Raw genomic sequence first — 20,305 nt, 5'->3', positions numbered from 1 at the left:
TGGAGGTCTCTGTAGCTCAAAGGTCTCTATGAGAGTGAGTGGAGGTCTCTGTAGATCACAGATCTCTATGAGAGTGAGTGGAGGTCTCTGTAGCTCACAGGTCTCTATGAGAGTGAGTGGAGGTCTCTGTAGATCACAGATCTCTATGAGAGTGAGTGGAGGTCTCTGTAGCTCACAGATCTCTATGAGTGTGAGTGGAGGTCTCTAGCTCACATGTCTCTATTAGAGTGAGTGGAGGTCTCTGTAGCTCACAGGTCTCTGAGGGTGAGTGGAGGTCTCTGTAGCTCACAGATCTCCATGAGAGTGAGTGGAGATCTCTGTAGCTCACAGATCTCTATGAGTGAGTGGAGGTCTCTGTAGCTCAAAGGTCTCTATGAGAGTGAGTGGAGGTTTCTGTAGATCACAGATCTCTATGAGAGTGAGTGGAGGTCTCTGTAGCTCACAGGTCTCTATGAGAGTGAGTGGAGGTCTCTGTAGATCACAGATCTCTATGAGAGTGAGTGGAGGTCTCTGTAGCTCACAGATCTCTATGAGTGTGAGTGGAGGTCTCTAGCTCACATGTCTCTATTAGAGTGAGTGGAGGTCTCTGTAGCTCACAGGTCTCTGAGGGTGAGTGGAGGTCTCTGTAGCTCACAGGTCTCTATGAGAGTGAGTGGAGGTCTCTGTAGCTCACAGATCTCCATGAGAGTGAGTGGAGGTCTCTGTAGCTCACAGATCTCTATGAGTGAGTGGAGGTCTCTGTAGCTCACAGGTCTCTATGAGAGTGAGTGGAGGTCTCTGTAGATCACAGATCTCTATGAGAGTGAGTGGAGGTCTCTGTAGCTCACAGGTCTCTATGAGAGTGAGTGGAGGTCTCTGTAGATCACAGATCTCTATGAGAGTGAGTGGAGGTCTGTGTAGCTTACAAGTCTCTATGAGAGTGAGTGGAGGTCTCTGTAGCTCACATATCTCTATGAGAGTGAGTGGAGGTCTCTGTAGCTCACAGATTTCTATGAGAGTGAGTGGAAGTCTCTGTAGCTCACAGATCTCTATGAGAGTGAGTGGAGGTCTCTGTAGCTCACAGGTCTCTATGAGAGTGAGTGGAGATCTCTGTAGCTCACAGGTCTCTATGAGAGTGAGTGGCGGTCTCTGTAGCTCACAGATCTCTATGAGAGTGAGTGGAGGTCTCTGTAGCTCACAGGTCTCTAGAGAGTGAGTGGAGATCTCTGTAGCTCACAGGTCTCTATGAGGGTGAGTAGAGGTCTCTGTAGCTCACAGGTCTCTATGAGAGTGAGTGGAGGTCTCTGTAGCTCACAGATCTCTATGAGAGTGAGTGGAGGTTGCTGTATCTCACAGGTCTCTATGAGAGTGAGTGGAGGTCTCTGTAGCTCACAGGTCTCTATGAGAGTGAGTGGAGGTCTCTGTAGCTCACAGATCTCTGTGAGGGTGAGTCGAGGTCTCTGTAGCTCACCGATTTGTACGAGGGTGAGTGCAGCTCGCTTAATCCTTTTTTTCTTTTTTACCGGCCACTAGGGACGCGATATCGCACGCACACACACTCACGCACTGGCACGCGGTTGTGTTGGATATCGGTGCAGAGAAACACAATGATGAATTACTGAAGGGCGGTGGTGCCCGTGTGTGCCCGCGTTTGATGTGTGTGTGTGTGGTGATATATGCGTGTGTGTGCTGTTGTGAATGTCTCATTGTGTGTGTGTGTGTGCAATTGTGCGAGTGTGCGTGTGTGACCTTACCCGGGTGTGTGTGTATGTATGGGTGGTGTTGTGGGTGTGGTAGCATAGTGCCAGATTCGATTCCCGCTCACCAACCATTAACACCAGTGATGATTATCTGTACAGGTCCTGGGCCTCCCCTAGGTTGACTCAGCCTCAAGTGAGTACCTAGTGCGACGTGTAATCATCGCCCCAAGGGAGACAAAGGCGGCCGGGCGTGGTGCTGGCCACCCACCTTTGCGCGTGCCGTGCCGGCCTTCATAGGTGCTTGCTAACAGCACTTGCCCCAACAGTCTGTTAAGGCTATACGGGGGGATCTTTGCCTTTGTATTTTTGTGTGTGTCTGTTTGCACACGTGTCTGTAAGGAAGGGCGGGGCTACTTCAGCGAGTGACAGGTGACCTCAAAACCGACTTTTATCCCCCACATCCCCGCCCCTCGCACCCCCTTCACCTCCCCCACCCCCATCTCCCGCTCCATCCCCTCGTTGGAAGCAGGTGATTGATTAAGTCCATGGAGATGCGTGCAGGGGAGGTGGGAGACCTCACGGAGAGAGGGGGAGGGGGGAGGGTGAAGGGGGATTGAAGGGAGAATGATGGGGGGGGGGGAGGTGGAGGGAGTATGCGAGAGGGTGTTGAGAGAGTGCACGATGAGGATGACGGAGGGAGGTGAGGGGATGAGTAGAGAGGGAGGACGGTGAGGGGGTGTAATGAGCGATGAAGGGGGGGTGCAGAGGGGGATTGAGGGAGTTCAGGAGAGATGGAGGGAGAGATTGAAGAGTGGTGGGGCGAGGGGTGAGGGTAGAGGTGTGGTGAAGGGTAGAGGTGTGGTGAAGGGTAGAGGTGTGGTGAAGGGTAGAGGTGTGGTGAAGGGTAGAGGTGTGGTGAAGGGTAGAGGTGTGGTGAAGGGTAGAGGTGTGGTGAAGGGTAGAGGTGTGGTGAAGGGTAGAGGTGTGGTGAAGGGTAGAGGTGTGGTGAAGGGTAGAGGTGTGGTGAAGGGTAGAGGTGTGGTGAAGGCTTGGGATGCCTAGTAGTGAGGGGTAGAGGTGTGATAGGGGTGGGGGTATGGTGAGGAGTATGAGTGGTGAGGGGTAGTGGTGAGGCGTAGGGGGTGTGGTGGAGACTAGGGGTAGTCGTTGGGAGGGATGGTCACGCTCCCCTCTCTGCCGCGTGATCTTGTGGCCGCGTGACGAGTCAATGGTGACCAGGCGACGTGACCACGGCTCGTGGAGATTTCGAGAGGAGAGGGTTATGGTCTGTGTGTGTCTGTGTGTGTGTGTCTGTGTGCGTGTCTGTGTGTGTGTCTGTGTGTGTCTGTGTGTGTATGTCTGTGTGTGTGTGGGGAACGGTAGTGTAGCGGTTAGCGTGCTGCGCTATGAACCCGGCGACCCGAGTTCGATTCCCGCTCACTGCCAACATCAGTGAGGATTATTTGAACCGGTCCTAGGCCTCCCCCAAGTCGACTCAGCAGCAAATGAGTACCTGGTGCGATGTGTAGTAAACATCGCCACTAGGGAGACAGAGGCGGCCGGGCGTGGTGCTGGCAACCCACCCCCTCGTGCGCGGTGCCGGCCTTAACTCGGGTGCTACTCGCTTTGACAGCACTCATCCCAGCAGGCTGTTAATGCGCATGCGGCGCGTATGCATGTGCTCGAAGTGTTACGAATGCGCACGTGTTGTGCGCGTGTGTCCCGCGTCTGCTGTATTCACGCCGCGTGCGATCAGCACCATGGACAGCGCTACCTACCGTTTGTAAGAGTGGCCTGCGTATGCACTCACGTGCGCGTGTCCGGACGTGCGTGTGAGGAGCGGTAGCGTAGCGGTTAGCGCTACACTGCGCTACAGATCCCGGCGGTCGAGTTCGATTCCAGCTCACGGCCTACACCAGTGACGATTATCTTAACCGGTCCTGGGCATCCCCGAGATCGACTCAGCTTCAAATGAGTATTTGGTGCGATGCGTAAATATCACCACTAGGGAGACAAAGGCGGCCGGGGGTGGTGCTGGCCACCCACCCCTTCGTGTGCCGTGTCGGCCTTCATCGCTGCTTGCTCGTAGTTCAAGCTATACGGGGGGTCTTTGTACCCAGCGATGTGGTTGCATCGCCACTGGGGAGACAAAGGCGACTTCGCGTGGTGCTGACCACTCACCCCCCCCCACACCCCCCTGAGACACTCAATGTCGGAACCGGTGCAGAGTTTCGATCGCGTTGTAAAGCCACTGCTGCTGAAATAACGCCCTCTCAGAAGGCGGTGCGGCTGATGGAATGCGTAAAACATTTTTGCGTACACTATCTATATATATTTTACGTGGAGAGACGGATATGGGAAAGAGGTAAATCGCCAGGTTATTTCGCGCGCGCGTGTCCGTGTGCGTGTGTGTGTTCCAATTGTCATCGATCGCGGTTTATCGCGGGCGGTATTAATTTTTGGATGCGTGTTGCGGGCAGCATCCGCGGGCGGACGCGGGGGGGAGTAGTCACGGCGGGGATGGCCGAGTCAATGGGCGGAGGTCAATATCGTGGGGGATGTGCGCGCGTGTAGGTGACGAGGTCGGTCTGAGATAAGAGATTACTTTTTGTGTGTGTGTGACAGTGCGCGAGAGTGGGTGTGTGTGTGCTGACAGAGAGTGTGTGTGTGTGTGTGTGTGAGAATGTGTGTGTAGTGGGGAGCGATAGTGTAGCGGTTAGCGCGCTGCGCTATGAACCTGGCGACCCGGGTTCGATTCCCGCTCACGGCCAACACCAGTGACGATTATCTGAACCGGTCCCGGGCCTCCCCTAGGTCGACTCAGCCTCAAATGAGTACCTGGTGCGGTGTGTAAACATTGCCATTAGGGAGACAAAGGCGGTCGGGCGTGGTGCTGGCCACCCACCCCCTCGTGTACCGTTCCGGCCTTCATAGGTGCTGCTCGCGAACGGCACTTGCCCCAACCGACCCGAGTTCGATTCCCGCTCACGACCAACACCGGCGACAATTATCTTAACCAGGTCCTGGGCCTCCCCTAGTTCGATTCAGCCTCAAATGAGTAGAGTACCTGGTGCGATGCGTAAATATCGTCGCTGGGGAGACAAAGGCGGCCGGGCGTGGTTCCGGTCACCCACTCACTCACGTGCCGTGCCGGCCTTTATATGCAACTACGAACAGAATTTTCCCCAAACCTCTTAAAAGGCTACACGGGGGGTATTTGTCTTTGCATGTGTATCTCTATATCCCCCTACACCTATTTAAGCTCAGGGTACAGTGAGGGGTGGGAAGAGTGGAGGCGAGGGGCGGGGTTGGTGGTGACCCTGGGGAAGAGGGGGAGTGAGGGTGGGTGGGTTGCTGGCTGGAGAGGGTGAGACCCCAGCGAGAAGGTGAGAGAAAGGGAGTACTTGGCTCAAATGACTCTACGAGTCTAGGGGGACTCTTGACATGCAAAAATAAATTGCATCAATCTCACGATTGCATCGTATATTAGACACATATCAATGTACACAGCCGGTCACCTTTGAACAAATCGGAGCGGCTTTAGATATGGAGACTCCACCGGTCACTCAGAGGCTCACAGCGCTGAGCCGGCACTGCTGCGAACCTGGGTTCGAATCCAGGTGTCAGTCAAGCCAGCTGTGATTAATCAGTTGGTTCTCACGCGTGGCGATTTCATGGTCTCAGCCCGATCAGAGGGAAACGTAGACTCACATAAACGCCTATGGAGTCACATAGAGACCCACAGGCTTGCATAGGCTTGGTTGTGATTAAACAGTGGTTATCACGCATGGTGAGTTGATGGTCTCTGGCCAGTCGACATTGACAGATGTGAAGACTCATAGATTCCCATGCAGATCCTTACACACAATGAGACCAGGTTCGTAGTGATGTGCGCAAACCACTACACTACCACTCCCCCACACATACACATACATACACACCAACGCTCACGGATACGCATATACAAAGTAAAAAAGAGACAAAGATCCCCCGTATAGCCTTTAACAAGTTGTTTGGGGCAAATGCCGTTAGCGAGTAGCACCTATGAAGGCCGGCACGGCACACGACAGGGTGGGTGGCCAGCACCACACCCGGCCGCCTTTGTCTCCCTCGTGGCGATGTTTACACATCGCACCAGGCACTCGCTTTAGGATGAGTCGACCTACGTACACACCCGCACATACACAAGATCCATCTTAATATCAACGTTCCTTACGCCACGTGGGATACACACACACAACACACACGAACTACGCAAAGAAAGCATTTATCTTAATTTGAATCCGTGCACTGTGCATCACGTGGACAAACACGCACACACAAAGGTAAGGCAAAGATCCCCCGTATAGCCTGAGCGGGCTTTTTACTCGGGCAAGTGATGTAGACGAACAGCACCTGTGACGGCCAGCGACAGCACACTAGGGGGAGTGGCTGGCCGGCACCACGTCCGTCCGCTTTGTGTCTCCCTAGAGGCGATGTTCAATACACACCACGCCAGGTACTCCATTTGAGGCTGAGTCGACCTAGGAGGCGGTCCAGGACCGGTTCTGGCGACGATTCACGCTGAAAATGTATGATTGTATTATGGGCGCACGTGTATAGGGCATCTCTACGTATCTCTCACCGCTCTCCCCACACACTACCCCATTCATCTCTCTCCCACCCCACCTTGGGACTCTTTTCCCTCTCTCATCTCCCTTTACCCCCCCCCCAACTCCCTCCTCTCCCTCCCCCCTGTCTGCTTGAAACCACGGAGCCTCAACCGCGTTCAAACAGTAGTCCCGGCTCTCGCCGTGCGGTTATTTATAGCGATGAAACAATTAATGGGCCGGAGCGGTGGCGCAGCGGTTAGCGCAACTCCACGCTCAGGAAGATGACCACCTGACCGCAGCCTCCCTGCCACGCACAAGCGCGGTTAGCGAGCGCCTATTGGAGGCAAGGCACGGGCGCACGCGAGACCGGGTACTGTGGCCAGCACCACACCTCCGGCCGCACCTAGCCTCCCAAGTGCTGATGTTTTACACAGCGCACCGGGTATTCGTTTGAGGCCGAGGCAATCTAAAGGAGTCCCAGGACCGGTCCGGATATTCGCCACCGTTCTCGGCCCGCGAGCGGGAATTCAAACTCGGATCTCCTGGGTTTCCATAGCGCAGTGCGCTAACCACTACACTACCGCTCCCCCACATACTCACATACAAGCACGCACACGCCAAGGTCACTCTTGCGAATGAGACTCATCCCATCTTGAGTGGGCCCCGCACGTAGTAAAGTGAGCACCCCCCCCCCCCGCATCCCCCCCCCCCCCCCCCCCCCGCGGAATCGGTTCACCAATTCGCTGCGAGTCGCCATTGGACGTGAGCGGCGCGATTGCGCAACGCCACTAATCACCGCGTGCAGCAGCGTGCTCAGCCCCACGTAACAAGGTTCGTAAGCAGCCTTAACTGGCCTATGTATAGAACCACAAACCACTCAGTGTGATGGGAATGACGGATTTGGGTAGGGGCGAAGAGGGGGGGGGGCGGCGGAGGGGGCGGAGGGGGATGCGGGGGATGAAGACTCTTATCAGCTCCAGCACCTGGAATGCCCTCTGCTCCTCCTATGCTCGCACTCACCTTGCGATGCTCACCAGATCAGCCATACGCGATTCCTCACCGACCGCTCGAGCGGTAGAGTCACTAGCTCGCCGGCTCACTCGCTGGCTCGCTCACTCGCTCGCTGGCTCGCTGGCTCACTCGTTGGCTCGCGCGCTCGCTAACGCACTTACACGGTGACTCAATCCATCACTCAATCACACCAACACAGATCGCACCCATTCACTCTCACCCCTGCAGAGCCACTCGGCCGCATTTTAACCCAGTCACTCACTCATCAGGACACTCACTCACTCAACCACGTAACCACCCGTACACGCAGTCACTCACTCACTCACCCACCCACCCACCCAAAACCACTCACTCACCCAGTTAACCGGTTCGCTCACTCACCCAGTCATACACGAAGTAACATACCAGAAACTCAGCAGTCCACTCACCCAATCTCTCACTAATCCAGCGACTTAATGATCTGCTCACCCAGATACTATCTCAACACGACACGAAGCCACCTACTTACACACCGCACCAAGTAGGTGATCGCTGTTAGCGAGCACCTATGAAGGCTTCCCATACACACCCTCTCTCTCACACACTCAATCTCTCTCTATCTCCCACACACACGCTTTCTCTGACACACACACACCCTCCCTCTCGCACACACACACCCTCCGTCACACACACACACACTCTGTATCTCACACACACACACGAACACTGCGGTGCGCATACGAATATAATCGTCGCTCTGTGAGCTGTGGGGCCGCGTGTCCGTCACGAGGCCTGGGGCGCGCGCGTGCCCTCTCGCTAGAGCCCAGAGGGTCACAGAAGACACAGAGAGAGAGAGCGCAAACCACGAGTGTAAGAAGAAGATGTGTGAGAGGCAGAGAGAGCGCGCGCGTGTGTATGAGAAAGAAAGAGTGCGCGTGACGGAGCGTGTTGTCGGGAGCGGTGGTGCAGTGGTTAGCACACCGCGCTACGAAACCGGCCACCCGAGTTCGATTCCCGCTCACGGCCACGACCGACACCGGGTGACGATTATCTGAACTGGTCTCGGGCCTCCTCCCCTAGGTCGACTCAGATTGAGTACCTCGCGCGGTGTGTAAAACATCGCCACTGGGGAGACAAAGGTGGCCGGGCGTGGTGCTGGCTACCAACCAATTCTTGTGCCGTGCCGGCCTTCATAGGTGCACCACTCGCCCCGACAGTCCGTGAAATCCTTTCTCAAAGACGCGGGGGCGATCGTGCTCTTACCTCCACTGAGCTCTCTCCACGATACTTACTCAACAACTTGTAACTCTAGAGGTAATGTTAATCTTTGGGCAATGTTAGTGTATGGGCAGTGTTAGTGTATGGGTAATGTTAGTCTATAGGCAATGTTAGTCTTTGGGCAATGTTAGTGTACGGGCAATGTTAGTGTATGGGCAATGTTAGTCTAGAGGCAATGTTAGTCGATGGGCAGTGTTAGTCTATAGGCAATGTTAGTCTATAGGCAATGTTAGTCTATGGGCAATGTTAGTCGATGGGCAGTGTTAGTCTATGGGCAATGTTAGTCTAGAGGCAATGTTAGTGGATGGGCAGTGTTAGTGTATGGGTAATGTTAGTCTATAGGCAATGTTAGTCTATGGGCAATGTTAGTCGATGGGCAGTGTTAGTCTATAGGCAATGTTAGTCTATGGGCAATGTGAGTCTATGAGCAATGTTAGTCTATGGGCAATGTTAGTCTATGGACAATGTTAGTATAAAGGCAATATTTGTGTATTTCTCTCTCTCTGAGCCGTGCCGTTATCAGAGACGTGGCCTGTTCTCCGCTCAGCCCTCCCCACGATCTCCACTCAGCAACTAGGCATCAGAAGCTCCTCGCAGTCGCAATCCCCCGTCGCTCTCATCACTCGCGGCGGGGGGGGGGGGGAACTCAACTCGCTCTCTTCCCCCGGGGGCCTCTTTGCCGGTCCAATCATCGTCCCACGTCAATACGAGCATTCATATATAAAAAATATTCAGTCTCGCGTTGCGTGTGTCACCCCCCCCCCCCCAAGAGAAATCTAAACTTGACTTGATGTCTCCGAATGTGATCAATCTTTCGCGTTATGGGGGGGCAGGGGGGGGCGGTGCAGCGCCGGGTATGGCAAACGCCACGCAACAATTTCGACCAGGGCGGCCGCTGGGATTCGAACCGCGACACTGTAAGGTACGCGAAGCGAGCCACACTGTCACCCTATAGGCAAAGACAAAGATCCCCCGTATAGCCTTAACAGTCTGTCGGGACAAGTGCTGTTAGCGAGCACCTACCATAGCCGGCACGGCACGCAAGGCCAACACCACGCCCGGCCGCCTTTGTCTCCCCAGTGACGATGTTTACACACCGCACCAGGTACTCATTTGAGGCTGAGTCTACGTAAGGGAGGCCCAGGACCGGTTCAGATAATCGTCACTGCCGGGTTCGTAGAGCGGCGTGCTACCCGCTACACTACCGCTCCCCACATAGACACGCGCACACACAGACACACAAAGACACACGCGCCTATGTGCGAGGCAACGCATGCAGACAAACGTGCTCTGGTGAGACGCTACACCCGTCGTCTTTGGCATCGGTTGACCTCCCCCAGAGACAGACATCTTCTTTGCGACTGTGTCTCGCCACCGCTCTTAGACCAGCGGACGACGCAACAAAAAGAAACAAGGCGAACGGTCACAAACGCAATTAATGCAAAGTATCGAAGCATCAGTAGCTCCAGGATGAGCAGGCTACATTGCCAGAAAGGGGTAAACGCCTATTATTCTTTTTTCATAATTGTTTTGATTCGGTAACCGACACAAAAGAAGGTCCCACAGATCTAGCTACCCTCGTTACCTGCAATCGATTATTAGGAAGCCCCTGGTAGCTATGGCACTTTCAAATGAAGATCGACAACTCGTGAATTTATTTTTGACTTCTTGTTGCTGCGTTCAGTTTGTTTTCACGTCTCCCGCGCGCCATCCGATGTGCACGGTTGGCTACGTACGGTGCGAAAGAAGTTCGGCATACGAACTTCCCCTCCACGTGAAGCGAGCACGCTCCCTGTTGAGATTCCGCTCCTTCCTCAAGACCCACCCCCACCACCACCTTTTTCTCCCTGGCCCCATCCTTCCCTTCATCCCAAGGTACCCACCGTAATTCCCGTTCCCTCTAAACCTCCCTCCCCATACCCATCCCTATCTACCGTATCACCTTTAGCTGACCTCATTGTACCACGCATAACCCTCGTATAGTGCCTTGGACAAAGGCGCTACGTGAATAAAACATTAAATGCAATTAGCTGGCGCGCTAAGTTCCCCCACCCAACACAACAACAACAACAATAAAAACAAATCGGTTCAGTTGCCAATGAGTGACCCCCGCGACTGTGACAGGGGGGACTTCGCGTGGCTCGCGAGACACCACGTGACTGAACGAACGTGGCCGCTGATGAACGAGGAGGAGGTGGGCGGAGCGGGAGAAGAGTCCCCGTGGCTCCTCCGTGGCTCCTCCGTGGCTCCTCCGTGGCTCCTCCCGTGGCTCCGTGTGACGAGACACGGCGCGGGCCGAGACGGGGGGGGGGGGAGGCGACCACGGCCCAGTTGGTGAAGTCGCGAGGGCCACGGAGGGATGGAAGCACCCAGGGGGGTGGTAGGGGCGGGGGACATTTCGTGTGAAGCATCGCGGCGCACGCGAAAGACTTCACACAACGCCTCTCCCTCCCTCTCTCTCTCTCTCGCTCTCTCCTCCCTCTCTCCCGGGACCTGGTCGACCTACCGGACACAAAATGGAGAGACCATTTCTCTCCCCTCATTGCGGCCGCCCCTCAGTGGAAACAAATGTACAAAGTCTCCCGTAGCCAAACGCTGCGGTGACCTCCAGTGGAGATTGGCACACTGCACGTTGCCATCGGCCGTGTGGCTCAGCCGAATCTCGCCAGGGGTAACAGACTCGTGCATTTCCTGTGGTGCCAGGGAGGATCTGCCCCACCAGTACTTACGCTGCCAGCGGCTCAAACCAATGTTCCGCCTTTTGGGGGAGATCTTCAGGAAACTGGGGGTGCCCTTCTACAACAGCAGCTTCGTATATGGGGTGGTGCCTTACCTGGCTAACAAGCGCCATGACCTCGCCAACTTCGCCTGTGCTCAGGCGAAGATGGCGGTGTACAGAACGAGAAAAAAGATGCTGGAAGGTGACACTGACGGCTGCTCTGTGCTTCCAGTGTTCAGGGGCCTGCTTAAGGCGCGGCTCCGGCTGGACCACGCATATCACACACATGTCGGTGATGTGCAGCGCGTCTTCTTCCAACGCTGGGGAGCCAGACGAGCCTTCTGTACCAGCGTGGACGGCACCCTCCTCGTGTTCACCTTCTGAAGCGCTCGCTCGTCACCATGCCGCGCGCGATGACCACCACAACCACCACCACGTGACTTTTCTTTCGTGTTGTGCGCGGTGCTTTTAGCGCCACAGCGCGTGGATTTATAGCGTTTGTTTTCATTTGTGTTACTGGTGACTTTGTGTATTTCATATCGGAATCGCCTCCAGTGCTGTTGCTGCTGGCGGCAATAAAAGTTGCTTAAAAGTCAAAAGTCTATCTCTCTCTGCGCTCATTCCTCATCCACTCTGTCTCCTATCTCTCCTACCTCTCATAATAAAGGGTTGTTAAATGTGTCGTTAAACCCGCCACCAAGCCGACACAGCCAATTAGGATGGTTTGTCGCGTAAACAGACCGTGCAAAAAAAATGTAGTTCCTGATTCGGCAAAACCGGTTTGTGTCGGAAAGTACACCGCCAACATTTACAAATCCGAGTACGACGTTTCGCTGGTGGTCGCAAGCGGCTTCGTCAGGCGATGGCCACAATTGTGAGTAAGTCTCCCTGTTTCGGCCTTTAAATTGAGGCGAGTAAAAGTGACGTCATCACTGTCATCCCATCTCTCTCCCCCAGCTGCATCTCACTGCTGGTTAAAGGGCCTCCACTCGAGGCTGCGCCACAGAGACAATCTCGAGGGGGTTACTTCTACTCATCCACGTCGCGCAGGCGTCTCGCGAGAGTTTGGGGTACCCACGCTTCATCCCACCACAAGTGGCACTGCTGACCATAGCCACAGCGAAAACCGACCGGCAGCTACACGCGCGGACAAACATAGCTACGCGCATATAGACACACGCAAACAAGAAGACACACAGCCACGCAGACAAATCAAGGATCCCCCAGTAGGGCCTTAACAGACGTTGAGGTCAAGTGCGGATAGCGAATAGCAGCTATTAAGGCCGGCACGGCACAACAAGAGGGTGGGATGGTCGGCATCGCGCCCGGCCGCCTTTGTCTCCCCAGTGGCGATCTTTACACAATGCACCGGGTACGTCCTATATTTGATCCGTAATAGAGGGTTTTAAAATAAATAAATAAATATTTCGATTCGTCGTAAAAATCCTCCGCCACCCGGAACATTCAATTAGTAAGGTTTGTCACGTAACGAATTTCGCCAGCTCGTTACTGGCACAGCAACACCGGCGCGCTGGAGGGTAAATCCACGACACGACGTTTCGCCGGTGATTACAACCAACCTCGTCAGGCGATAGCCAGGGTTAGAGGCTCAGGGGACGCCCACGCCCTCCCTCCCACCCACCCACACAGGTGCCGGTGCAGATAATCGTCACTACGCGGTGGCCGCGAGCGGGAATCGATGGCCGGGTTGGTAGCGCAGCGCGCTAACCGCTACGCTACCGCTTCTCCCTCCCACCCACCCGACCGGTGACAGACAACAGCGATCAGATCGTCGCCGTGACGACGCCACCCACCGCCAGCTGCGGGAACTGTCGCGCGGAATCGAGTTCCATTGCAAGCGACAAACCAGGGGAGGGCGCTCTCATCCTGTCGTCCTCATGACCCCACCCATGACCCCCCCCCGACCCGTGACAGCCCCCCCCCCCCTCCCACCCGACCCGTCACCTTCCATCCCCCCCCATGACCCCGGGAAACTTCCCCGCGTTTTATCACGGAGTTTTTTTGCGACCAATGTTATCCACAATGAAGTTTGTATTTTGGGGGGCTTAGATTGCGTGACTAACTGGCACGTTTTGTTTCGTTGACAAACCCCTTACTAATTGGCTGTGTCGGGTGGTGGCGGAGGGGTTCAACGACACAACGATCTAACCCCCTTCGCCGCGCGTCTACCAAACGCATGCTTCCATACAAATAAAATGCGACCGACGTTTTGGGGTCAATGGCCCTTATTTGGGTGGTGACATGGATCTGGCATCCAGTGACTAAATTGAGCCGACCGTTATCATCTTGCTTCGAATCATTTATTTATTTTACAATTTGTATTTTTATTTCCCCATCGAGCTACGTGGCTCTTCTTGTTGCTTTTCTTTTTCGGAAGCCACCTGGCCGTCACAAATGATCGTTCACCCAAGTGGGGCTTCATCACCGCGGCGGAAATGTACGGCGGCCGAACGCTCTGAACGTTGCGATGCTCATTGTAAATGTGGTTGAGACAAACCGGAGGGGCTGGAGAAAAATTTACGCGACCACGAGGTGCGAGAGAGAGAGACACGCAAACTCCAAATATACAGCAGCAGGCATCAGCGTCGGGGTCGGGATCAAAGCCACGACCTTCTGCATAGCCAGGCGAAGTAGTTCACATCTCGCCACGAGGAGAGAGATGCAGACTCCAAATATAGAGCAGCAGGCATCGTCGGGGTCGGGATCTAACCCACGACCTCCTGCATAGCAAAGGCGAGGTAGTTAACATCTCATAGCCACCATTGCAGAGATTCGCGGTTGGGACCGAAGCGGTCGCCCTGGTGCATTACTGCGCGTGTTGTATCACCGAGACAACGCGACCGCGCGAATGCCCGCTTTGCTCACCTTGGCCGTTAAAGATCCTGTGGGGTCATTCGCAAGAGCGGTGCCATTTGCGCGCCGGTTGTAGCTAGGGTCACAACGTTTGACCGAGGTGAACATCGCATCCTGGCAAACTAATGTTTTCGCTCTCCTCTCTATAACTATTCCTCTCTGGTCGCTTTATGTGTTGTGAAGAAGGGGCATTGCCTGAAACGTCGCCGATTAAATATGTATGTTTCTAAGTGGTGATTGGTGGAGGTGTTGAGTCTGTTTCAATTGGGTAAGGTCTCGTGTTGGAGCCGCGCTGTCCTTAAGGGAGTATCGTACGTGGTTAATCATCATCGGGCGCGTGAAGCGTGTTACGAGCCAATTGAAACCACCCCTCGACTCGGCCCTAACCCAGCGCTCTCTCGTCACTCAAGTAAATAATTTGGTCGCTAGAAAGGTGAGAGCGATTGGTAATAAAGATCATCTTCAGCAGCAGCAATTATCATTATCGTGAACAAAACAGCATCATCATCAGCAGCAGCAGCAAATGCATTGGTGGCATCATCATCATCAGCAGCATCAACAGTAGCATCATCAATCGTCGTCATCAGCAGCGCCGATAAAGTGGGACCATTATCAGCAGTTCCTCCAATAGCAGCATGTACATCATCATCAGCATTAGAAGAAGCATAATCAACAGCAGCATCATCATCAGTTGCTGCATCTCCATCATCATCATCAGCAGCAGCAGCAGAGGTAGCATCAGCAGTAGTAACAGTAGTTGCATCATTATCGGATAATGCAATAGAATCATCAGCAGCAGCATCAGAAGAAGCATCATCAACAGCAGCATCATCATCAGCTGCAGCATCTCCATCAGCAGCAGCATCAGCAGTAGTAACAGCAGTAGCATCATTATCGGACAAGGCAGTACCATCAACATCGTCATCAGCAGCTTGCGCGCGCTTAGTGGCATCAACATCATCATCAGCAGCATGTATCCCCTCCCCCCACCCCCTCATTGAAGTCATCGCGGTTGGCTACGCACGGTGCGAAAGAAGTTCAACATGCATACACACACTGTAGATACATACGATGAGCACGTGAGGATGAATTACCGCCTTGATGAGGTGCGATTCACGAGCGAGCGGTCCCGCCAGAAAAATAGTTCACAGCCAAAGACAGAGATGCCCGCGTGGCAGCGTTTACGAGGCATCTTGGGGCAAGTGCAGTTAGCGAGCACCTATTAAGGCTGGCAAATGACATGCGATGGAGCCGGTGCTGCTAGCACCGCGCCAGGCCGCATTTGTCTCCCCGGTGCTGATGATTTATACAAACGGCACCAGATACACATCTCATTTAAGGCTGAGCCGACCTAGGAGAAGCCGAGGTACCGGTTCGGATATTCGCTGTCGCTGATCTTGGCAGTGAGGGGGATTCGCGGGAGTTCGTTGCACGGTGCGCTAACCACTGCGCCACCGCTCACCCACGCACGTATGCATATACTGTATACAGACATCCAACAATACGCAGATTGCCCTATAGCCTTCAGCAGCCTATTGTGGCAAGTGCCGTTAGCGAGCACCGATTGAAGCCCGCACACTGCACGAGCGGGCGGTTGGCCAGAACAACGCACGGCCGCCTTTGTCTCCCATGTGGCGATGTTTACACACTGCACCAGCTACTAGTTTTTTTAAGGCTGAGTCGACCTAGCGGATGCCCAGGACTGGTGGAAATAATGGAACCGTTACGCTACTGCTCCCCACAGACACACACGCGACATACACACACAGAGACGAGACATCAGCGATTTCCATACCTGCTAAGCGATACGCAATTGCGTCGCGAGGTCCCACTCACTCACTCACACCTACCTGCTCACCCAATTCCTCACTCACGTACCTCGCGCTGTTCCACTCACCCTCTCACTCACCTACCCGGCCCTCCTACTCGCTCGCTCACTCACCCATCCATCAGCCGGTTTGCTTACACACTCACCCGCTCACTTACTCGCTCACTCGCTCACTCACTCAAACACACCCCCTCATCCTCTCACTCACTCATCCACCCTCTCACTCGCTCATCCTCTCACTCACTCACTCACCCGATCAATCTCACTCACATATCTGCACCCCCACTCAATCACCGACCAGCTCGCTCGCTCGTTCACTCACCCGCTCACCAACCCACCGGCTCATCCGAAGACAAAATCACCCCCGTATAGCCTCAACACGCGCTCACCTACACACTCACACACGCTCACAACCTCACCCACACGCTCACCCACACACTCACCAACCCGCCCGCTCACCTACACACTCACACACGCTCACAACCCCAATCACACGCTCACAACCTCACCCATCCGCTCACCCACACGCTCACAACCTCACCCACACGGTCACCCACACGCTCACCAACCCGCCTGCTCGCCTACACACGCTCACAACCTCATTCACACGCTCACAACCTCACCAACCCGCTCACCCACACGCTCACAACCTCACCCACACGCTCACCAACCCGCCTGCTCGCCTACACACGCTCACAACCTCATTCACACGCTCACAACCTCACCAACCCGCTCACCCACACGCTCACCAACCCGCCTGCTCACCTACACACTCACACACGCTCACAACCTCACCCACACGGTCACCCACACACTCACCAACCCGCCCGCTCACCCACACACTCACCCGATCAGCAAACCACCCTCTCACCTACACACTCACACACGCTCACAACCCCACTTACACGCTCACCTCCTCCAAGCCTGATGCGTCCGTGTCTTCGAATCTTCCCACTAATCTGTTTTCTTCACCTCCCTCCACCAGCCGTGGCGAATCCGTGGTGAGGTCTTGTGTGTGTGTGTCTCTCTCTCTCTCTCTAGAATAATATCTCAACCATTCTAATCTTAACTAATCGACGGACTCATCTCCGCTCACGATTATTGGTTAAACAAGTAGTACTACCAATGAATAATACTACGAAAGGTATATCCGTTGCTGTAATTATAATCTGCGTTTGTGTAAAACACACAGGTGTGTGCATATATTAAAACAATCCTACATGTATATTTAATTATACGTTACATATACAGAATATGCACGCCAGCGATATCGTAATTGCAACGGAGAGAGGCGCCCAGGCGAAAGGAAGGACGAAGCGTGAGGCTGAGAGACGGAGAGAGAAGAGAGAGAGAGAGCTGAGAAGGATAGAGCGAAGGGAGAGACTGGATGGATGTATGGATAGAGAGAGAAGGGGAGAGAGAGAGAGAGTAAGGAGAATGGGGCTTTGGGAGTAGGATTTAAACAATTTTAGCACACACACTCATACCTGGAAGTTAATCCGCAAACCCGATTATGACAGACAGACACACGGACACGCAGACAAATCGCTGTACGCACATGCAGACAGACAGACAGACACACATCTATGTATTTACAGAGCCACACGGATGGAACGCTCACTCACGCACGCACACACACACACACACTCAGACGGGCTCACACACACATGCACACACTACGCACGCGCCAAGGCAGTCGAACACACGCGTACGCGCGCATGCACACAAGAGCGGCACGCTCGGAGGCAGACACTCACACGGGTGGACACCGCACGCCAAAGACTCGGGAGAGTCCACCAACTCGGCGCGCACGTGTGATGCGTCAAGCTGAGTCGCACCTCGCACCGTTGCGCGCGCACACACACACACACGCGCGCGCGCGCGCACAGAGACTCACACGCACCACTTACAGCCCGCTGATTAGAAGCCTCGACGGAGCTTAGACGGAGACAGCCCAGCCCAGCCAGCCAGCGAGACAGACAGAGTGAGAGACAGATGGAGCCGCTGCTACGAGGACAAGACCGAGGAGGGAGAGACAAAGGCGGCCGAGTTGCGCGCGGTCACACAAACACAGTCACTCTGCGCTTCGCTCCACATCGGCCCCTGATAACTTAGCGCCGCACAGACCCTGCCGGCCAATCGGAGCTCGCGCCCGGCACGCACCTGGCCAATGGGGGACGGCATGCGCCATCGTGGGGGGTAGCGGTGGGAGGGAGGGAGGGGGGGTAGAGAGTAAGGGGGGTGCAGAAAGGGATGGAGGGAGAGATGGATGGAGAATGGGGGAGTTAAACGGGAGGGGGGGGATGTAGGGAGGGATGGGAAGGGAGCGAGAGCAGAAGGGATGGGGAGGGAAGGGGGAGCAGAAGGGATGGAGAGAAAAATTGAGGATGGGAGAGTTGGAAAGATGGAAGGGTGGATGGATTGAGGGAGGGAGGGATGGAAAGAGAGAGGAAGCGAGAGCAGAAGGGATGGGGAGGAAGGGAGCAGGAGGATGAGGTCGTAGCGATAGAGGGGGGGGGGAGATGCAGAAGGGATGGAGGCAGAAATGGAGGAAGGAATGGATTGAGGGAGGTAAGGATGGCCAGAGAGAGAGAGAGAGTGAGCCAGATCAGAAGGGTTGGGGAGGAAGGGAGAGAGTACACGGGATCGAGGCACGGAGGGAGACAGCGAGGGATGGAGGGAGGATGGGAGGGAGGGATGGCGAGAGGGAGGATGGGAGAGAGTGAAGGAGAGGGGGGAGGGAGCGATGGGAGGGACTAGGAGGCGTTAGCGGGGGAGGGAGGTCGGGGATAGACCCACGGGGGAGGGAGCCGATGGTGAGAGCGAGAGAGCTGCCATGCGCGTGGTTGGTTGTGTCGGTGGTGGGCGGTAGTGGTGGTGGGTGGGGGTAGTGGTGGTAGTGGGTGGGGGTCGTGGTGGTAGTGGGTGGGGGTAGTGGTGGTAGTGGGTGGGGGTAGACGCGCGTTTGTCAAGCAGCAAGTGTAACTTACGGTGCGCTCAGCCGCCGCCTCTCGTTGCCCGGATGGGTTGCCAGCAGGTTACCCGATTAGGATTAGACGGCAGCGATCACCCCCGCTCCCACTACCTACTGGCAAGCTAATATACGATTTAAACTATAAACTATGGCTCTCTGTGTTAGTCACTGGATCTCCATGCCAGTCTACGTGTGCGTATTAAAACTTAAACAAATTTTTTTTTAATCTACCAGATAAGACCCATCGAGCAATGTGCACAGTCGCTACTTTGCTGAGATGCGACCTGGCCACAAATGACGGCTCAGCGAAGCGGCCCATCACAATCACCATCGCGTGGAAATATAAAGAATCCAAACACTCTAAACGCGTGACGTTGATTCTAAATGTGATTGAAAAAGGACTTGGAGAACAATCCACGCGATTACGGAGAGAGGGGAGAGAGAGAGACACGCAAACTCCATGACGAGGAGAGAGACTTTTGACTTTTAAACAACTTTTATTGCCGCCAGCAGCTACAGAACTGGAGGCGATTCCGATATGAAAAACAGAAAGTCACTAGCAAGAGAGAGAGAGAGACACGCAAACTCCATCACGGGGAGAGAGACACGCAAACTTACATTAGCAGGCCAGGTAGCTAAAGTCGCATTGTGCCGCGCAGAGACAGCTGCCACTGGGGATGCCCCTTTCTAAATGTGTTGATATGAGGTGGGAGACGTATGTTTAACTTCTTTCACACCGTACGTAGCCACCCGTGCTAATCAGAGGTGCAGTATTGTATGTATATATGGCTATGTTACGGCGCGAAATAAGTTCGACATCCAGTACAGTACATACAAACTATAATATACAAGAACAACAACAAGTCTAATTAATGTATACGAGATCACTGCGTGAGTGACTGTTGTTGTGGAATTGATACGGGGGGTAGACTAATACGTGGGGTGGCCTCATATGTGGGGTGGACTCCTAATACGTGGGATGGATTCAGGGCGTTTATTTTTCATGTTAATCTTTGTATATTCGAGCAGAGACAGAACAAACCAGGCGAAATAATATCAATCAAACAACAACCTTGCTACACGCTCAGCTTCCAAGTAGCAAGGTCCCACATATCACCATCATCATCACCATCATCATCGCCATAATCATCATCACCATCGCCATCATCAATATCACCACCATCATCATCATCATCGCCTTCATCATCATCACCGTCTTCATCATCATCATCACCATCATCATTATCACCATCATCATCATTATCACCATCATCATCATTATCACCATCATCATCACAATCATCATAACCATCATCATCACCATCACCACCACCACCACCATCATCACCATTATCACCATCACCACCATCA

General features: G+C 54.3%; 1 protein-coding gene across 2 annotated transcripts in view; it reads right to left on the bottom strand.

Moving 5' to 3' along the window:
• The window catches only part of LOC116952044 (cadherin-7-like), a 105,377-nt gene extending 87,284 nt beyond the window's left edge, over positions 1-18,093 (bottom strand). Inside the window, exon 1 of one of the 2 annotated variants that reach the window (XM_032971049.2) lies at positions 16,866-18,093. The gene's annotated coding sequence lies outside the window, so the exon portion shown is untranslated. The remainder of the gene's footprint in view (positions 1-16,865) is intronic. The other variant, XM_032971048.2, reaches the window with a different exon arrangement.
• Between the last annotated feature and the right edge of the window lie 2,212 nt (positions 18,094-20,305).

The sequence above is a fragment of the Petromyzon marinus genome, chromosome 45 (assembly GCF_048934315.1).
Source record: "Petromyzon marinus isolate PM22_M1 ecotype Great Lakes invasive population chromosome 45, UKy_Petmar_22M1.pri1.0, whole genome shotgun sequence".
Taxonomy (NCBI): domain Eukaryota; kingdom Metazoa; phylum Chordata; class Hyperoartia; order Petromyzontiformes; family Petromyzontidae; genus Petromyzon; species Petromyzon marinus.
Note: the sequence above shows the minus strand (reverse complement) of the source record. Positions and strands in the feature narration are given on the sequence as shown.